We start from the raw sequence: 20,491 nt of genomic DNA, 5'->3' as shown, positions 1-20,491 counted from the left end.
GAGAACAGCAGTGACTTCCCTTGGTGGACGGCTCTCTAACTCCTCCAATGCCTGGTGGACGGCGATGGCTCCTCGGCATTCTGCCAGCCGACAAGAGAGTTCCCCGTTCCCTGCTTAGCAGGCTCTAGCCCAGTGCTTCCCAAACCGGTCCTGGAGGATCCCCAGCCCTGCACATTTTGTATGCCTCCCTATTTCTGACATACCCATTTCAGGTCTTGCAGTTTCTACTAATGAGCTCATGAGTTGAATCAGGTGTGATAGATGAGGGAGACATACAAAATGTGCAGGGCTGGGGGTCCTCCAGGACAGGTTTGGGAACCACTGCTCTAGCCCACAGAGAACGGCAGCGACTTCCCTTGGTGGACGGCTCTCTAACTCCTCCAACGCCTGGTGGACGGCGATGGCTCCTCAGCATTCTGGCAGCCGACGAGAGAGTACCCCGTTCCCTGCTTCTCCCCATAATTGTGGATGGCAGCAGGCTCTGGCCCACAGAGAACGGCAGCGACTTCCCTTGGTGGACGGCTCTCTAACTCCTTCAACGCCTGGTGGACGGCGATGGCTCCTCGGCATTCTGGCAGCAAACGAGAGAGTCCCCCGTTCCCTACTTCTCCCCATAATTGCAGAAGGCAGCAGGCTCTGGCCCACAGAGAACGGCAGCGACTTCATGGATGGCCGCTGCCCTTCCAGAACCCAAGTGACCGGCAGCAAGTTTGTCCATCCCACCCTGGCAAGTCACTCCAGCCCACTGGCTCGAGTGTCCATGGCGGCAGACTCTGCTCAGCCATGATCGATGGCACCACAAATTCCTCACAGCAGTGAGGGCTCTATGACAGTAAGGATGTTTTCACACCTATGGATCGTTTGTTTTGTTCTGAAACAGGGACTAAATTTGTTACAACGTTGCATTTTCTTCTTGGTTCCGTTCGCTTTCACATGACAACATTTCAAAGCATACCAAAATGCGTTTAGGCAAGTCACATGCGAGTACAACTGTCCTCTTATTGGTCAGAGTTTTCTCTGCATCATCCTGCTTGCCACAGTGGTAACATGAAAAATAGCTGATTTTATTTAAATCAAATAAATGGTTTAAGATTACTTGATAAACTTGACTAAAAATGCAAATACGAGTTATCGGACCATCATCGATATCTTTGCTCCATTTTTTATTAAATGCTTAAATGTATGCTAACATTTCTTTACCCAACTTTTAAGAAAACAGATGTCACAAAACTCTAATGTTGAGCATATTTGAGGAACATTAGGAACGGATTTGCTGACGTTTACCTGACATTATTCAAAGTTTAGTTTGAGGCACTTAATAAGCAATCTAGATTTCCACAAGCAGATCTGTGCTTTTTGTCTTTGAAACAGTCTGTATATATTTTCTGTACAGTCTCTACACATTTTCACAGAGACTGCCACACCATTATTTATTAAATGTTTTACATTTCATTTTATTAGTGTGTATCTAATTATTTCAGATATACCTGCCCCACATAATATATAATTTACAGTTTTGTTTTTGTTTTTTTCTAATTGTTGTTATTACTTTTCGATTATGTACTTGCAGTCTTCATCTTAAAAGTAGAAACTTTAAGAATATTATGCATGGCCACAGGGCTCTCACTCACTATATGGACATGTAAACTGTTGCAGATTCAGCCATCTGAATCTAATCGTCACCATCTAAGATGAACAACAGGCCTTCAGCTTGTTGATTTAACAGCACTGTAGCCCACATCCATTGTACCCTCGGGAGATTCACTGTTGTTTCCACGGCAACAAGCAGACCCTTGCCCTTCCCAGGGCTCCTGACATTCATTTGGACTATACCACCTCAGACTGTAAATAGGGGGGCACTACCACCACTGATATGACAAGTTTCCTGACTAGATTCCATAAACTACACATTATTAACAGCTTTTTAGAATTTCTTAATATATAATAATTAATAAAATATGTATATAGAATAGATTTTAGGTATATTTGCTGTTAAAAGTAGCAATTATCCCCCCTTTCCAGTCACATGACTTATTCCCTCCTCCCACGATCTGTCAGAGCAGCTTGTTGCACGACCAGCTTCTTGGTAAACTAACTTGAGTTCGGCGTTAAAATCCAAACCAGTTGCCTGACAAATCGCGTTTCGCGCGGACCGACGAGGATGTTCGCTTCGATTAAAAAACAAGCCTTAATTCCCTTGACTTAACGAGTCATTTACGGCAGTTTCCATCGAGCTCTTTTGCTGTCTGCGTGATTTGTGGTCAAGAAACAGCAGCGGCAGGTCATGGTATCCAGGTAAGCAGCAGGTTAAATTCACACATTTTCAACAGCGAAAACGTGTTGACAGAACACGGCAAGCGATATTTGAATGTTTGTTTTACGATAGAGAGTGTTCAATGTCAATACAATGTGTGTCATTGCAGAGAGAGCGTGTTTAGCTAACACGGGCTCGTCGCTCAGTGATGTCGACATGGGTTTAGTAAATGTATGTTTCCTTGTTGCCGAGCGAGAAATAAATAGATGGCAAAAATAAAAGTGCGCGATTGAGCCCGAGAAGTTTCCTTGTTTACATGAAACGCCCCCGTGCTGCTCCGTCGTAAAATCACCGTTGGTGGCAATGGCTTAGACGTTAAATTTGTTAAAATCGATGGAAAATATGCTTTGACAGCTCATTCTTCAGGATTGTTTTAGTTGACAGCGCGGGTATTTTTCCGCGTCATCGCTTACTTCGTGATGGGAATTAATTTGAATCAATCACGTCAGTTAATAAACCGTCGAGCGAGTTTTAACGCGCTTAGTGATGTAACAAGAGTTTACTTCAAAAACAGAGTATAAATAAATATATTTTATATCAAACATAACGACGACGACGTGGACAGTAATTTCGTTAAATTCGCTAAAACAATCAACGTTGACGGCTCATTCAGGCATGTTTAGTGTTTAAAATGAAAGCGTTCGCGTCATCGTTCCGATTTTCAGACCAAAAATAATCGGCTTGATATTTTCTACGAAGCATAGCTTCTTTATTGTGGTAAACGCACACACAGAGATAACATATAGCCTAAAATATAAACGAAGACGATGAGTTTAGCTTGAAATACGGTAGTTCAGACTTCACGTGCCTTAGTTTCCTACTGGTCTTTTCCCTCGTCATCGCTGCGTGAGCAGAATTTAATCAATATATCACGTCAGTTTATAAATAACCCGCGAATCTGGAACATTACTGTCTTTGCTAGCTTGATATGTTCAGATTGACATAATGGTTCACCCATCAAGACGAGTCCCGTCATGAAACCGCTCCCAAATCCCGCGCCACACCCCGTGCGCGCGCAGAGCACGTGAGAGCCCAACAGCTCGTGCATTATCAGAATCATCACCAACACACAACTACTAGATCTCTTCCATTATAACGCAGCTGTCTACTCGTCACGCGCTTCCTATAGGCGTTTTAGTTTATTTGCGCCACGTCTGCCGTTTCCTCGGTGAAGACGGGTTGAGAACCTTGCAAAAAAGTGTTACATGGTACTATAATAGTATTGGATATGAATACCATGGTACTTTAATGACCATATTCATGTAACATGTTGGCTTGTTCAAGGTGCTTTAAGAATAGCAGTAGCTCAATTATCATGGGTTATATATCCAAAAGCATGGTGGACCTATATGTTAAAATAACATGGTTTTATCGTGGTACCGTGTCCAAACAATATCTTTTGGTATTTTAAGTGAGTTGGATTTCAGTAGAGACATGCAGATGAAAGGTGAGTTATCTGAGAAAGTGCTGAGGGACATAGATATGGAAGAGGATATATGCTAAGATGCTTTTCTAAATCTCAATAAGCATAATGCAAGTATGACCCAAATAGGAATCTAATTCCATGATCTCATTTTTATTTGCCCTCGCAGCAGGTATCGCACCTTTCTCGTTGTTTTAGTGAATTAAGCCTCTGTCTGATAGTCTGCACGTACTGGTTGTTCAATGTAGGATAATGATTCTTATTCAGTGAGTATGTCTAATGGGGGTAATTAGTTACTTTTGGGTTTTAGAAACCAGGATTTAGTTTTGCATCTCAGTGTAATGAACAGTTTACTGTAGACATGTTTTAGAAACATTAAAGAGCCGTCTAGAGCAGGGGTCTTCAAGAAGTTGTGTAAAAAATGTTCTTTTTAAGTAGCTTATGTTATAAATTATTCATTGTCTCTCACATTAAAATGTATCAAGTATAATTAAAATGTAATGTTTGCATTACAAAGCTATTCAAAATAATTATTGATGTACATGTGCTGTAAATGCACTTATTTGGTACTACATGTTGCATGCTGTTAGCCAGGTTTAAAGGCAACTCTCAGAAGACCCCCTGATCTAGAATTTTCTATGTAAATGTAATGGAGGTTAGATGAATTTGCATCGGGCCTGGCCCATGCAAAAACCTTTACATTAACTGAATGCTTGCTTGTCTCTTTGCATTCATTTAGTAGATGCTATGCTTTATCTGAATTTATCCAGTGCTGATTGCAAAGGAAGTAGTTAATTGCTAGGACGCTTCACGCAGTATTTTACATATGTGTTACCGTTCATCAGTTGCAGACAGAAACCTTCATTTGGGTCACCTCTCTAAAATCCGTCCAATATCATCATCATGACAGATCGGCATGCTGCAAAGAATCGATTGAAACAGGAAGCTCAGAGGTGGTTTACATTTCTGTAGAACATTAACAATGTGACACATTTGATAAAGTAATCATTATACGGCTCCACAAGAACTTGAAATCGTGATATGCAACGTAATAGCTGTATTAGTCAGAGCTGCCCAGATAATTGAGGAAAAGCTAGAACTTGAATATCAAATATTTAGGCTTATTGTCTCAATATATAAAGAATTAGACAAGCTTAACATCCTGTGGTTGTTTTTATATCAGAAATGATGTCATGGGGTGAATTATTTATGTGACAATAAACAACACTGAACCTTTAATTGTAAATAATATGCATGCATAGAAATGCTTGAGAAATAGCAGTTGATTTTCTTCCATAAGTCCATACTATCTTAAAATAGTATTGCCTAATTCTATCCACCATATCTTAAAGTAAGAGCGGCACATCTTTTTGGAACTTAAATGTGCGAGGCTTCCGGTGTCATTCACTTCCTGTTGTTTTACCTGTACAAAACAGTTCGTTATGCTGATTGATATTCCAAGCTGGTATTTGTATCCTATTATTTTAATGGATTATCATAGACACATTGGTTTGTAGCGCAATAATTGTTACTGCTTACCAAGGCCGTAACCATATCTTGAACATTGGGGGGGCACCAATTTTTTATAAAGCATAAATAAACAGAACAGTGAAGTAAATTCTAGGTCTGATTCTAGTTGGGAAATAATCGTTTTTGAACTATTTGCAAATAATATTTGCATTAAAATATGCACACATGTAGGCTAATTTTATTTGTATGCCTATTAGTGCCGAAGGCGTAAAAGTGTTAGGAAGTACATGAATCATGTAAATGCATATTTTCAATTCAAAAAGCTCATATTTGAGAAAAAAAATTGTGTAGTTTGCATCACTGGATGTTACTGTCAGTCATTTAACATTTCTATTGCAAAACATGTTTTAAATGTTTAGCAATTTATCTTGCCTCGCTCTCTTTCAACGTTAAAACAGACGCTTTTCTATGGAATTCCCGCTCTGCTTCTGTGAACTGTTAACTCCGCCTACTAATATTTGATTGGACATCTCTCAATCATGTTGACATTGATGAGTGCTGTTAGATTGCTAAGGCAGACAAAATGTAACTTTTAAACCTTTTTGTCATCCGAACCAGTGCTCGAATCGAATCCCACCAGCCACCCTCAATTCGAGCACTGATCCTAACAACATACAAAGTGCTACATCATAAAGTGCAGCAGAGCAGTGCAAGAATTTTGAATACTGGGGGGACAATTTAGCCATTTCTAATTATTGTGGGGGGATGTGCCCCCCTCGATGTCTATGGTGGTTACGGCCCTGCAGTTTACTGAACTTAGATATTCTTGTAGTTATTGACCTATGGTGGCTAATTAATCAGAAGTCTCGCACATTCAAAAGAAAATAGCTCACTTCTACATTGAAAAATAAGGTGGATAAATTTGTAATATTGACACTAGTGGATCAAAACAAGTCAATAAATCAAACAAGTAGGCTACACCTGTATAATTTGTTCAGCTTTTTGTGCATTATCATTTGACTAAATCATTTGGTATTCAACCTCGATTCTATATGCCAAATGAGCAATTCCAGCAATAAGCACTTTAAACCAGTAGGAGTGTTTAGTGTAATCACATAGAGTTGACTGTCAGGGTCATCAGGGTTAGTTGGCAGCTGCATTGAATGTGAGTGTGTGTCTCGCCTCATTGATGTTTAAGCAGTGCATTGTTTTAACATCGTTTGCCGTTGCTTTTGTAAAAGCACTCTGGCTGTCAAATAATTGCAGTGTGCCTGCGGGAACCTGAGCCCCTAAAAGCAGGAGGCTACAGCTGTTCTATTGATTTGGATGGAAACATTGTGTAGCGGCGTCTGACTCATCACTTCTACCCCACTGCATCATCCCTCACGTGATGCCGAGAGGCTTCCTGTCATTAAGGTAGGGGAGGGGAGGACGTGTCCTCATCGCCCTACGGTAACGATGCTCATTGTCATAGAGATGGGTTGCCAGGGAATGCAGAGACCTTGGAGGCAGGCAGAGATGCTGCGTTTGACGGAGATGTACAACATGCTAGAGAATACAAAGTCTTTCTTCGGTGTGACTACACAAACACTGCCTTGAGGGCACATACACTTTGAAGCTGTCTTGAAGGAATAGTTCACTCATAAATGAAGATTTTGTCATCGTTTATTCAGCCCAATAACGTTCCAAACCTGTTATTTTCTCTCTTCTGTAAAACACTAAAGAAGACACTAAGTAGAAAGTTCATGCAGCTCTTTTCCATGCAATCAAAGTGTGCTATGATTAAACCTGTCAAGCTCCAAAAGAAATGCTCTGTATTCAGATTCTTTTAAAGGCTTACGATAGATTTGCATGAGGAACAGCGCGAAATTAATGATGATATTTACTGATAATCTTCCTAATCTCTTGTTTTCAGTTTGATGCACCTTAAAAGACATCATTTTAGGTTTAAATGGAGATGTTTCAACTTCAAGAACTACATTTCATTGGTTCATTGGTGTGTCAGGTGACCCATTGTGACACCTAACCAGACATGATGAGCAGTGTTATTTCAGTATCACTATTAGTTATTGTTCATATTTTTTTAATATGTATTTTTTTACTTTCAGTAATTTTGTTGTTTTTGTCATTTTTAGCCGTTTTTAAAATGTCTAATATAGTTTTTATTTTAGTTATTTAAGTACATCAAGTTAAACTAAATTAAAATGAAATATTAAAAAATTGAAAGGTTAGTTGAAATTCAACCAGCTGAAATAATTGTTTTTATATATTTTATTACAGTTACATTTATTTTATTTGAGGTAACACAAATATTGTGTTTATGGTTTTAGTTTTAGTTAACTATAATAACCTTGATGAAACTCTTTCTATGTTAGTTATGTTAACACAACTTTTTGTCCATCATTTGGTTTTTATATTTTTTTGGCACTGCGTAGCCCCGGTCACACTGAAAATTCATTGGACCAATATCCTCTTGTTGTACATAAAATATCAAATGTGGACATTTAAAGGAGAAATTGATTATGGAAGTTTTGGCATACTTTTATGATGCTTTTAATGTGTTTTTGTCCTTTTTGGAGTTTGACTGTGCATCCAGCACTAATTTTTTCTGTGGAAGAAAGAAAATCCATTGCATGGTTGGAACAACTATGAGTAACGCTTTATTTCGATGGTCCACTTAAGACATTCTACAAACTATAAGTAACTGCACCTACATATCTACTACGAGTCATTAGTATTAGTAAACTGTATGCATAATATCTGCTAAATTTATTTTGATGGTATCCCAACAAACATTCTACTTATTATAAGTAACTTTGCAACTATATGTCAACTTATTCTACTATCCCTAACCTAACAGTCTACTAACACTCTGAGAGTTAGTTGACTTGTAGTTGCAAATTAATGGGAGTACTTAAGAGTACAAATCGAAATAAACCCAACTATTCCTTCAGTGTGCCAAATGTGTGCTCTTTTCTGCTTGCTTGCCGTTTATCAAACATTTCCAGTAATAGAGATTCATCTCTTTCACAGAGTGTAGTTTGGGAAAGTTGGGGAAAATATATCATTCTTCTGTTGCCAGGGTGTAAAAATGGGGGAATACCTTTAAGATCAGCATTCAGGAGCCTGTCATCGTAAGCTCTGAGGTCAGCCTGCCAGTTCGGGGAAACTCGGCCAACAACAGAGCCTCAGAGCGGGAATGCTGGATGCTATTGGCTAGATTGCGGATGGGCGGCCCCTTGCCGGAGGCAGTCTGGCAGGAAGGGGTTGGTTGCAGGAGAGGAAAGGAGGGGAGGGGTGTGGGAATGGCTGGAAATGTTTCAGCCAGATAGTTGAGCAGCAAGCAGACGCGCTGGTCCTTTCTGTGCTGTTGCTGAGAGAAAATCCCCATCTCGGCATGGGCCGCCAGCTCACGGCTTCGCATAGGGAATGACAACGGTTTACGTGGTCGTTATATACCGGGAGAGTGTGAAGTGAAGGAGTCTGATTGCCGCACCAGGTGCACATAAACTGAGCGGGAGCGAGAGTGCGACGTGAAGAGAAAGGAGGCTTCGTTATTCCAGCAAGGTGGGAGGAGTAGGGAACATTTTATCCTTTAAAGTTCCTGTTTTTCCCAACACGAGGAATTTTGCTGCAATATGCTGCATGCGGGCAGGGGTGTGGAAAGAGAGGGAGGGAAATCTGAGAGGAGGTGTGGAGTTGTGTCAGTAAGTTACTCTGTCTTTATCCCATGTGAATCCCATATCCAGAGTCTTTCCGGTTTCTGAATTCTTCCTAAATTCTTTAAAATCTGTAAGTTAGTTTCAGTTTTAAGAGTGTAGTGCCAGTATTTATGTAGTTAGAATGACTGATTTGTGTGAATTTGGTCTTACACCGAAGGCATTTTTATGCAGCATTTGCTTTGTAAGATAAAGTTTTGTTTTCTGAAATTGAAAAGGCAAGAAAATTATTCCAAGTCTATCTGAAGGTAATGGTCTGATTAGCAAGGCTTTATCCCATGTGTGTCCCATATCCCAAGTATTTCCGGTTTCTTTCCCTTTGAATCCTTAACCTCTATAAATTTGTTGCAGTTTTAAGAGTATAATGCTCATATTTATGTTGTTAGAATGACTGATTTGTGAATTTGGTTTCAAACCAAATCGTGTTTTTCAAATCATTTCTTTAAGATTTGCTTTGTGTTATATTTTTGTTTTCCGAAATGGTGACTGAAATGATTCCAAGAAAATTATTCGAAGCCTATCCAAAGGTATTGGTCCAGTCTGATTACCAAGGGCTTTATGCAAATTTAATGAACGCCAGCATCTTTCATGTTGGCCCAATCAGACCTCCGGTCTTACTAGATGTACAGTTCGGACTTTAAAAGAGCAGAACCTGCGGCGTGGCAGGAAAAGGCCACATTTGTTTCGAACATTTGGCAAACGTGTTGGGAGGAAGAGCGTGTTTTTTTTTAAAAGAGGGAGACTGACTCTGCCCTTCCCGTTAAAAAAAAAACATGAAAACAGTTCAGGCAGGCACTGACTCTTTATTAGCCAAAGCCGTGAGAGCAACAGCACTCTTCTGAATCGATCAGAAACACGTTTAGACAGACTTGGAAAGGTAATTAGCTTGCACCTTTTAACACTTTACAACTGCCAGGTGTGTTTCATGAACAAATTACCCTTTATTATGAGACTGTTTTAATGGGGTTGCCGTATTGCGCACTTGTAAAGAGAACCGAGACTTTGGGCCAACATCTTCTTGTCAAGGCAAAACTTTGTCGTCGAAGGGAGGGAGTATTTTTAAATTCAAGTTAATGTTGTGTTTTCATAACCGGGGCAAGAATCTAGATCATTTACTAGCCCTGAAAGGTAAGTCAGTGTGTCATAATTTGTTTTTCATAATTTTAGTTTCTGAAAACACAGTGCGAATTTCTGTCAGCTACTAAGTAGATCATATCTGTGCCTAAATGATCTTCTTAATTAAATTGCACATCAGTTTCAAACAGCCCGTGGATATGAGTGCGGTACCAGCCAGGCATGGCTGCCGTCCACGACTCTATAAATAACTAGAGACGATGATCTGGGGGATAAAAGCAGCCTTGGTGTTATGAAGATAATAACTTGGGTCACAGAGATTCAGTTTTACATTAAGGCTATTATCATATCACACACCCGGTTTTGCTGACCACATTGAATCAGGGCTGCAGCACTTTCCAAACTGCAACTACCGTCTGTCTCCCTTGTTTTTGATCCCTTATCAATTGTATTGCAAGCCTTGCTGAGTTGTGGATTGTTTTAAATATGATCATTTGCTAATTACATCATTTAGTGATTGTTTATCAGAAGACTCTTCCATAAATGCTTTATATTCATTCGGCTGTACAGAATGATGCCAGCACATGGTCTAATTACTAAGACATATGACAGTATTGAATGTTTAGTCATTCAACTTTATCTATAAAGACATTAAGCTCTTTAAAGTTGCACAATTAAAAATGTTAGTTTTAGTTATCTAAAATTCTACCAGCTGTAGAAAATGTGGTCTAGTTTTGTTCTCGAGTTACACACTGTACGATTGGTTACTTCCAAAACAGCTATCTCTGAATGATCATGTCATCTGCCATAAAAAGATGCAGACGTCATTGATTCAGTTTAGAGTTCAGAAGAATCATGAATGGATCTGATCGCGACAAACAGCATTTACCAGTATGTGCTACCAATGCTTTACGAGGTTTGGGTTAGGGTTTAGTATTTGTTTCAGGGTTGACCAGTTGAATCTTTAGAATTGGTTCAGTTAAAAATCACATCTGTTAAAACCAACTCTAAACCACATGTCTTTATGCATGACATGTTGGTCAACATGAGGCTAATTAGATGCAGTGTGAAGTCCAGATATTGTGAAAATGTCAAATTCTGCAAATTAAGAGACAAATATGATGTAATGCTAGCTGGCATAGGCAAATCCTGATCTGATGCCATGGAGGATTACCCAACATTCATCCTCTGGGTTTGGAACCATTATTGTAACAAAAGAGGCTGTTTGAATAGCAGAACCAGTTTGGAAAAGCCTACTCCTGTGACCCTAATGCCAATTCACTGGTTATACTGTAATTTTGAGCTGCTCAGCTAAAGTTGTAAATGGAATTGCTCTTACGTTTCATTATCTTTCAGACAGTATCTGTAATTTGCATTGGTTTGCCCTCTTGTTAATTAGCAGATGCCTTTTATCAAGGGGACATGTTTCTTTTTCAAGAGGATCTCAGACTTGTTTGATACATGGTTCACCACTCTATGGGATTGAAGCTGCAGTCTTTGTATTACCAGCTTAACTACTTTATCACAAATTAATTAGCAACCTAGTTATGTACCACACAATTAACTCAAAAGTTAAAGGGATAGTTCACCCAAAAATGAAAATGATCCCCTGATTTACTCACCCTCAATTCATCCTAGATGTATATGACTGTCTTCTTTCAGTAATATTATAAAATATCCTGGCTCTTCCAAGCTTTATAATGGTAGTGAGTGGTGCTCCTGATTTCGCAGTCCGAAAAATTGCATCCATCCATCATAAAAGTAATACACATTTTTCCAGGGGGTTAATAAAGGCCTTCTGAAGCAAAGGGTTTTTGTAAGAAAAATATTCATATTTAAATCCTTATAAACTAAAATAAGAAGCTTCCGGCATATGGCCTATGCAAATCGACTTGCACTAAAAGAGTAATCTCTCACCTGACGCATGACGCACTGACGAACGCAGAAGTGCAGAGGATAGAGCAAAACAAAACACCAGTCATGAATTACAAGTAAAAACCTGGAATTTTTAAAGAGAAATATCAGAGGATTTCAATATAATAAAAGAGGAGATTGAGTTTGTTGTCCAGCCCTATTTGTTGATTTTATCCATTTAAAAATGATTGATGAATGAAAAAATGAATGATGATCAAGAAAAGTGCTGGTGGTTAGAGTGGGAGGGGCTGAAAAATAAGAGAACTTGATAAAGTCATCTGAAAAAGAAAGTTGTTTCAGAGGCAAAATTTCCATTTATACACAAAAATGGTGGCAATTTTAATTCATTGACTATTAGACTGGGCAACATTAGCTACATTTACATGCACCCAAATAATAAATTATTAAATATTATATAAATTATAATATTATTGACGGCTTAATTGGACTGTAAAGGCTTCAGTGAAATACCTCAATCGATCTGATTGAGCTCTTTCCGAATGAAATTTCAGTCGAATTGAAAAGGGTTGTGTAGACCTGAAATAATCCGATCAACAAGCAAAAATTTTGCTTGTAAATTACTGAATCTATTTTCTCATTCTGATTCAAAAATACCTTGCACTTATGCACAGTGCCATATGTATGTTTTAAATGCATTTTGCATCATGTTGTGACATGTTGTCTTACGAACTGGTCAGTGCTTGAGACTGAATATTTACTTCTGTCAGCTTTAGCATAACTGTTAGCTTTCATTTCAGATATGTCATCAAGGAAAACATGACAATTACACTCTCAGTAGCTCCAGTGACATTATCATGGCTTTCTGTGCTTCTGAACACATAACTGAGCACTACACATGCGTAGTGATTAGAATCAGTTTTGATTGGAATACACTAAAAACATTTTTTTAAAGGTGCCCTAGATTCAAAAATTGAATTTACCTCTGCATAGTTAAATAACAAGAGTTCAGTACATGGAAAAGACATACAGTGAGTCTCAAACTCCTTTTTTTTACTCCTCCTTATATAAATCTCATTTGTTTAAAAGACCTCCGAAGAACAGGCGAATCTCAACATAACACAGACTGTTATGTAACAGTCGGGGTGTACGCACCCAATATTTGCATATGCCAGCCCATGTTCAAGGTATTAGACAAGGAAAGGCAGTATTAACGTCTGGATCTGTGCACTGACAAGGTAAGCAAGCAAGAACAACAGCGAAAAATGGCAGATGGAGCAACAATAACTGACATGATCCATTATAGCATGATATTTTTAGTGATATTTGTAAACTGTCTTTCTAAATGTTTCGTTAGCATGTTGTTAATGTACTGTGAAATGTGGTTAAAGTTCGTTTTTTTTACTGTATTCACGGAGACAAGAGCCGTCTCTATTTTCATTATTAAACACTTGCAGTCTGTATAATGCATAAACACAACTTCATTCTTTATAAATCTCTCCAACAGTGTAGCATTAGCTGTTAGCCACGGAGCACAGCCTCAAACTCATTCAGAATCAATGTAAACATCAAAATAAACACTGTACTTGCGCGATTAGACATGCTGCATGACAAACACTTTGTAAAGATCGATTTTAAGGGTTATATTAGCTGTTTGAACTTTTTTTTTTTATGTTTAAGGCAAGTGCGAGCTCTTGGGGCATGGAGCACCAGATTTAAAGGGCCACACACCCTGAATCGGCTCGTTTCTAACTATGCCCCAAAATAGGCAGTTAAAAAAATGAATTAAAAAAAATCTATGGGGTATTTTGAGCTGAAACTTCAGACACCTTAGACTTATATTACATCTTTTAAAAAAAAAAGTTCTAGGGCACCTTTAAATAAAACAAAGATTATTAGTGTTTTATAGGAAAATATATAGAGCAGAGCAGTTGCTTTTACTTGTCAGTCCCTCCAGAAAAAACGCGATTATGCGATCGCCTGATTTCATGCATAATCAGCCAAAGTCCGCATATTTATGCGGGGGTCGCATTTTTTCGAATACGCCGCACTTTCGCCGCATAAATTGCAGATTTCAGCAAGCAAAATATATGCGGGGCTAGCATGATTTCATAATCCCTTCATTTTCGTTGCAAAAAGTCACATATATCTTAGCAAAAAGTTGAACAGTGTTGCGGTTACTTCACACTAGTAAAGCGCCATTATTTTTCCCCTATTGCCATGGGAATTTTTATAGAAGTTGTTGGATATTAATAATAATACGTTTATTTTATATAGCGCCTTTCTAAAAACTCATAGGCCTATTCCTTTTGTAAAGCTACAGAATTTGTTTGACTCAATGTTTTGTAAGTTTGAGCCATGTGTTAATTAAGGTCTGAAATAAACAGAATGAGAACTTAAATATTCTGTGATTTAGTATGCTTGCGTATCATAGGAAGTAATAGGAAATTACACTTTACATTAAAGTAGTTAGCCTAGTGAGAACAGGGTGTTGGGGGAATCACCTTTTATGTTTTTCTGTTCTTCATCAAACTGTAGTTTTTGCAAGTTTCCGCAATTTCATTGCATAAAATTGTAAAAATATCCCTCATATTCCATCGCATTTTTTAAGAAAACGTGCCGCAAAATCAAGCATTTTAACCCGCAACAATCACAAAAAAATTCCGCGTTTTTCTGGAGGGACTGACTTGTATATAGAGCAGACGCTTTTGACGTTTATACTTGTAGTGTCTCTTGTCCAACTGAACTAAATGGTTTTTATTTCTATCAAAAAAATCATAACGACAGTGGGGGCGGTGCCACAGTGGGCAAGTAATGTAATCGGTATACGAACACCGTCTAACACCGGTAACAACCACTACCGCAGCAAGCCTATTCCCTTAGGTGACGTAAGATCTGATATTTTACTTTTTTTTGTGATAATAGATAATTGCATCTGTGGAATGCCCGGCTTTGCTGTTCAGCCAGGCGTCCTCCTCCGGAACCACTAATCATTGTGGGGAAGGGCGGGGGCGTACAGACAGCGCTAATCTCTGCAGGTCACAACAAGGATACCACAGCCACCTTCCTACCTGCACACCATCTGTCCGCCCTCATCAGCCTCTGACTTGCTGCCATTCCTACTCTGTTACAACTATCTGTCAAAGCTCTTACTTCTGTGAACCCAGAGTAACTGCAGGGGACGTGGTGACTTGGCAGTATCTTGCAGTTTATTGGCCACTCTTTTTGAATTCGATGCCTTCTTGGATATAATCATGCCATTTAGACTTTACTAACCCTGTTTTTACTCCACGCTGGTGTGTTATTTTCTAAAGCGCTCTGTTTTCCAAAACCCTGAGTAACCTAAGGATCCATTTAAGTTGTCTACTTTTTAAAGATTTTTTTGTAATGTAACTTTTGCCCTTCTAGCATCACAAATGCAATTAGTTGAGCCATTGTTGTTGTGTCGGGCCGGTCGAGATGCACAGGCAGTGTTTAGTACCATAGAACTGCAGTGTTTGCACTTTTCAGGGAAATTTACCTGCAAATAGTTGACTCTGCATATTAAACTAGGAGATAGTAGAAGGTATTTCAACATGAAAACATTACACACCTCTAAAGATGTCTGGAGAAACCTACCCTGTGTTTGTGCTCCGTTCCGGCCTCAGTTGAGCAAACAGCTGACAGGGAGAGATTTGCATTGATTTGACTGGAATTGCAGTTGCTTTAAGGGAGAAAGCAAATTTTGGTTTGCTTTGATGATTTGTCATTAAACGTGCACTGTTTTATAAACCATTATCCTGTATTTGCTGCGCTTGAAGACTTGCATGATTGCACCTCGAAAAGAAAACCGGCCTTCAACAGGCTTGCGAATCCAGAGATTTGGTGGCCCATTATTTCGGTTTACAAGCTTTAAGCACTTCTACTAGCTGACAGATTGTATTACTGAAGCACCCTTTAACTGTCATTCACCTCATAAATTAGACCATCGGGTTTTTGAGTTCTAAAAATACAAGAGGATTAATTGCATGAGGTCACATCTGACATGGTTTTTATCCAATTTTTTTATGGCTTGACTCTCGGGGGTAAAGCTATGAAATTAAATAGTGCCTTAGAGACTACGTGTACGACGAGTATGGCAGGCCATTTAATTTTATAATGGTAAAATGGAAAGGAGCAGCAGGTGCTGGGATTGTACGGCGGTGGAGCGTAGGTTGAGTGGCCCAAATGACTCTTTCTAACACCAGTGTTTTTCCCTTTCCAGTTCTGGAAATCAACCTCCCTTTGGTCCCGTGCAAAGTGCTGCCAGAAAGGAAGCTTTGCTAATGTGTTTTTCAAGAGCTCAAATAGTGCCGCACACAAGAATCTCAAATTACAGCTGCGCCCGAAATCTTTTTGAAATGACTGCTTGACAGTTTGGACCTTTAGACCAGTTATTTGACTGTTTCTTGTCATCTTGGTTTATCGTAAAGTTGTATGGTGCATTGAAGGTATTGATTCAGGGCTTCAACACACATTTCAGCAAGGGACGAGTCGGCAGTTTGTCGGGTGGCTTGTTGCTTCTGTTTTGTTCTTCAGGAAATTTTCATTTCATTTCATTTTTCCACAGGGGGAATTCACACATTACAAAAGCACAGTACAATATAAATTATAGTTTTACTAAATAATTTATAAATTGTAGTTTATACCACAAATTATAGTTTTACAGTATAATTTATAGTTTTATTAATTTGAGAATGCTACAGTCTTAAATTAATACAATTTAAGATTTTACAATCAAATCTCATAATGAATAGCAGATGCACTGCTAGATTGAAAGCTAATATGAGATGACAACAAGATATTATATATTATGCTTGTTTTTTTTAAATACTGTGTTTATTGTTTTGTTGTTGCTGTTATTATTTTATGATTGCACTGTCTTATGCAGATTAGTATGTATTTCTGTTGCACCACACCTGTTGCATTCTTCTTAAAGGCTCAATTTCTCTCATTACGCCTCAGTTAGATTTTTCTTTTTTGTAGGTGCACTCTTGTGGTTGCTAGGCATTGTGGGAAATAGAAAGAAGAAACAGACCCTTAGCAACAAGAGTGGAAAATGAAAGAAACACTCGAGCTCATTAGATTACGCTAATGCTTGCTGTGTGTTATTGGTGACAGACAAAAGGAAGGTCCAGATCACCACAAGTCCTAAAAAACCTGAATTGATCAAGGTGGCTATGTTCTGAAAGAAATACTATTGTTTTGCTTACTGCATACTACATTATTGTGTCATGATTTCACTGCGTTACTTGTTTAATTCAGAGTGGTGTCTAGTTATCATCCCAGAAATAATTACAATTATTTCATATTTTTATAATCTTATTTAAATGTTTTAACGTTTGGCAGTCTGATCAAATAATGAGTCTAGAAAGAGATGCATTTGAAATGGTATTCACTGCAGTGTGTTTGTATATACTTCACATTTTAGCAAATGGTGTTTTGTGCTTTCATTGCCCACAACACTGGCCTACATACTGGCATACAAAAAAAAAAAAAGTATGAGTAGTATTCCATTGAGAAGAACAAACCCAGGCATTCACTTTCCTCTATAATAAACCTCTGTACTTGTTCAGACACGTCTTTTTAATGCATACGATTCCTCACCCATAAAAAAGTGTATTACACACATTTCAGTGGTTAGTATAGTGTTAAGTTCCGTCCACACAGTAGTTATTGTTTGGCACTTGTCTGTTGGCTTTGCTGTAAGTGGAGGGGACGTGGCCGTCATTACACAGCAAACCTTCTTCAACGGCAGCTGCAGATTTTTACGGCCTTGTTTCGTCTGCCTGCACCACCCCCACCCTTTCCCTCCTCTCCTCTCCTTCAGTTTGCACAAGAAAATATTTCCAGATGTTCCAAGAAAAGTCCTCTATTTCAGCAGCAATGTTTGTGTGAGGTTCACAAGTCATGCTAGAGGCGGAGTATCATTCGCAGTCTGACAGAGGTGACAAATTTATTGCAAGAGTTAGTGATGAGTTGATAATGAAAAGTTTTGCTCTCTGTCTACACTGTACTGGCAGCTGGATTGGCATTTGTTGCCATCAAGGTTGATTCATGGAATGAACCTATAAGCACAAGAAAAAATACATTATTTTTCAAACCAATGTTAGCGGAATTTGCCCTTCCTTCAAACTTGGTGCTGTATGCACTTTGATGTTCATAAAAGCACTCTATACTACATCTGAATGCACCTACAGGGAAGATTCAAGATACATCATCAGTTGATTATCCATCACTTTCAAATCATTAAAGCTCCATTCTTTACAATGCATTCCTGTACAACTCAAACTGAAGAGCAAGTGCTAAAATGCTGAAGTAATGGGGTTGATACCCATGGCATGGATAACTTACTAAAATAACTTATAAAACTGAAATACATTGTAAGTTGCTTTGGGTAAAAGTGTCTGCCAAATGCATGAATGTAAATGTAATGTAAAACAAAATGTATTTTGGGTTACTTAAAGGGTTAGTTCACCAACAATGTCACCCTCTCACCCTCATGTTGCTCCACACCTGTAAGACCTTCGTTCATCTTCAGAAAACAATTTAAAGGTCCTGTTTTTCGTGTTTTTTTTGAAGCTTTGATTGTGTTTATAGTGTGCAATATAACATGTTCATGTTTCGCGTGTAAAAAAACACAGGATTTTTCACACAATTTACTTATCTGTATACCGCTGTTTCCACTGTCATAAAAACGGGCTGATGACTTCCTTGTTCTATGAAGTCCCTCCTTCAGAAATACGTAACGAGTTCTGATTGTGCCAGCGGTTCCTGTGTTGTAATTCGACACCAGCTTAGCGTACCTTGCCCGGAAAGGTCACGCCTCTTACCATAACGTGGAGATGCATGCGCTCAGTGTTATTGACAATTGAAAATACACTTACCGGTTGTGGTCCATAAACAACGCCTTCTCCAGACAAAGAGGGAACTGCTCATCTTTCAAGAATAATCTTTGTGCGAATCTGGCATTAAACTGATTGAGATTGAGGAAGCGGTCCTCAGCAAAATTTGCTGCACATAGTTTTACATGTGGATTATAATTTTTGGGAACTGAGTTAAACATAAATTGAAACCATTGATCTCTAAGTACAGCGTCCCTGGGAAGGCCAAACAAAGGTGATTGGACTGCGGGATGAAAATAACACCGGTTCGACGACATGGCGACAAACACACTCTACAAACACAACTCTCGCTCTTCTCCGTGGGAGCGCAACAAGACCACGCCCCCTTTTTTGTGTATTCCTGTGGGCGGAGGTTAGTCAAAAAACTGTTTTAGTGACGTCATTAAAGAAGGAAGTAGAGGGATGTAGTCCAAACTGGCCGTTCAATGTAGGCGACTTCTGTTAAATAAAATATCTCGCTTGGCATTGAACTTTGAGCTTTAAAATTTTACAGATTTTATTTATACTCTAACAACAACATTACACACTAACTAAAGTTTGAAACATGGGATCACGAAGAATGGGACCTTTAAGTCATTTTGATGAAATCCAAGAGCTGTCTGACTCCTCAATAGACAGAAATTTAATTACCACTGTCAGGGTCCAGAAAGTATTCTTGTCGCTTCATAAAATTAAGGTTGAACCACTGCAGTCACTTCGACTGCTTTAGTACTGCCTCAATGTCTTTAGTACTTTTCTGGACCTTGAAAGTGGTAATTAAATTGCTGTTTGGAATGACATAAGGGGGGAGTAATTAATGACAGAATTTTCATTTTTTTTGGGGTGAAATAACCCTTTAATTCTGCATTCCAACAAAATGGACGGCCAATGCCAAAGAAGAATCTGTTAGCTAGAGTGGCTGGATGATAATTCTGCCCATCATAGTCAGCATCTATGTTTTTGCTTCGAGAACAGAATCTCCTGTAACAGACCGAGTCACAGCAGCCATTTAGTGTTATTATAGTTTATTATAGTCTGAAAACTCTGTTGAAAAAACAGCATATGCTGGTTAGGTATGTTTTAAAGCATGGCAGCTGGTTTAAGCTGGTCAAGTGCTGGTCCTGAACTGGTCCTAAGCAACTAGCTCCAGCTCAGGACCAACTAAGGACCAGCTTAAACCAGTTGCCATGCTTCAAAACCATAGACTGTAAAAAAATATGGACGTAGCGTCTGCGACGTCACCCGTAGATTTCTGAAGAGCAGTTTTTGAGGCGAAAATGAGGCCGATGCCATCTTAGCTGCGCGTCACCGCACGTCACTCCCGGATAACTGAAAATGGGCAAAGAGGCGGGACATAGTTGATCTGAGGTGCCATGGTTACTGAAGCCACGCCGCCTAGCTCGACGTGACCATGTTAGCAGGCAAAGGGATCTAAAATATTAATATTCTAATGATATAACTTATATTTATTAGTTAATAAAGATAAGTTATATCATTAGAAAGTTATAAAGGTTTACTGTCAATCTACAGTATCTTTTTTACGATATGCTCCAGCACCAGTAATTGAAATTTGTGTCAGGTTTGCACGACAACACGAAAAATCAAACGCGACTTCATACCTTTTTAATGAAATAGTGATCGCAAAATGAATCCAATCCGTTACACTTGGGTAAAATGTCCATGAGTGTCCATTGAAAAACAAAAAAACTGTACTTTT

General features: G+C 38.8%; 1 protein-coding gene across 19 annotated transcripts in view; it reads left to right on the top strand.

Moving 5' to 3' along the window:
- The first annotated feature begins 2,024 nt into the window (after positions 1-2,024).
- Positions 2,025-20,491, top strand: part of mbnl2 (muscleblind-like splicing regulator 2) — a 79,048-nt gene continuing 60,581 nt past the window's right edge. For 4 of the 19 annotated variants that reach the window (XM_067402901.1, XM_067402916.1, XM_067402913.1 and 1 more), the window contains exon 1: positions 2,028-2,295. The gene's annotated coding sequence lies outside the window, so the exon portion shown is untranslated. The other 15 variants (XM_067402921.1, XM_067402909.1, XM_067402919.1 and 12 more) reach the window with 9 other exon arrangements.

Source organism: Chanodichthys erythropterus, chromosome 12 (genome assembly GCF_024489055.1).
Source record: "Chanodichthys erythropterus isolate Z2021 chromosome 12, ASM2448905v1, whole genome shotgun sequence".
NCBI lineage: Eukaryota > Metazoa > Chordata > Actinopteri > Cypriniformes > Xenocyprididae > Chanodichthys > Chanodichthys erythropterus.
The sequence above is the reverse complement of the archived record's forward strand: the minus strand, read 5'-3'. Positions and strand labels throughout refer to the sequence as shown.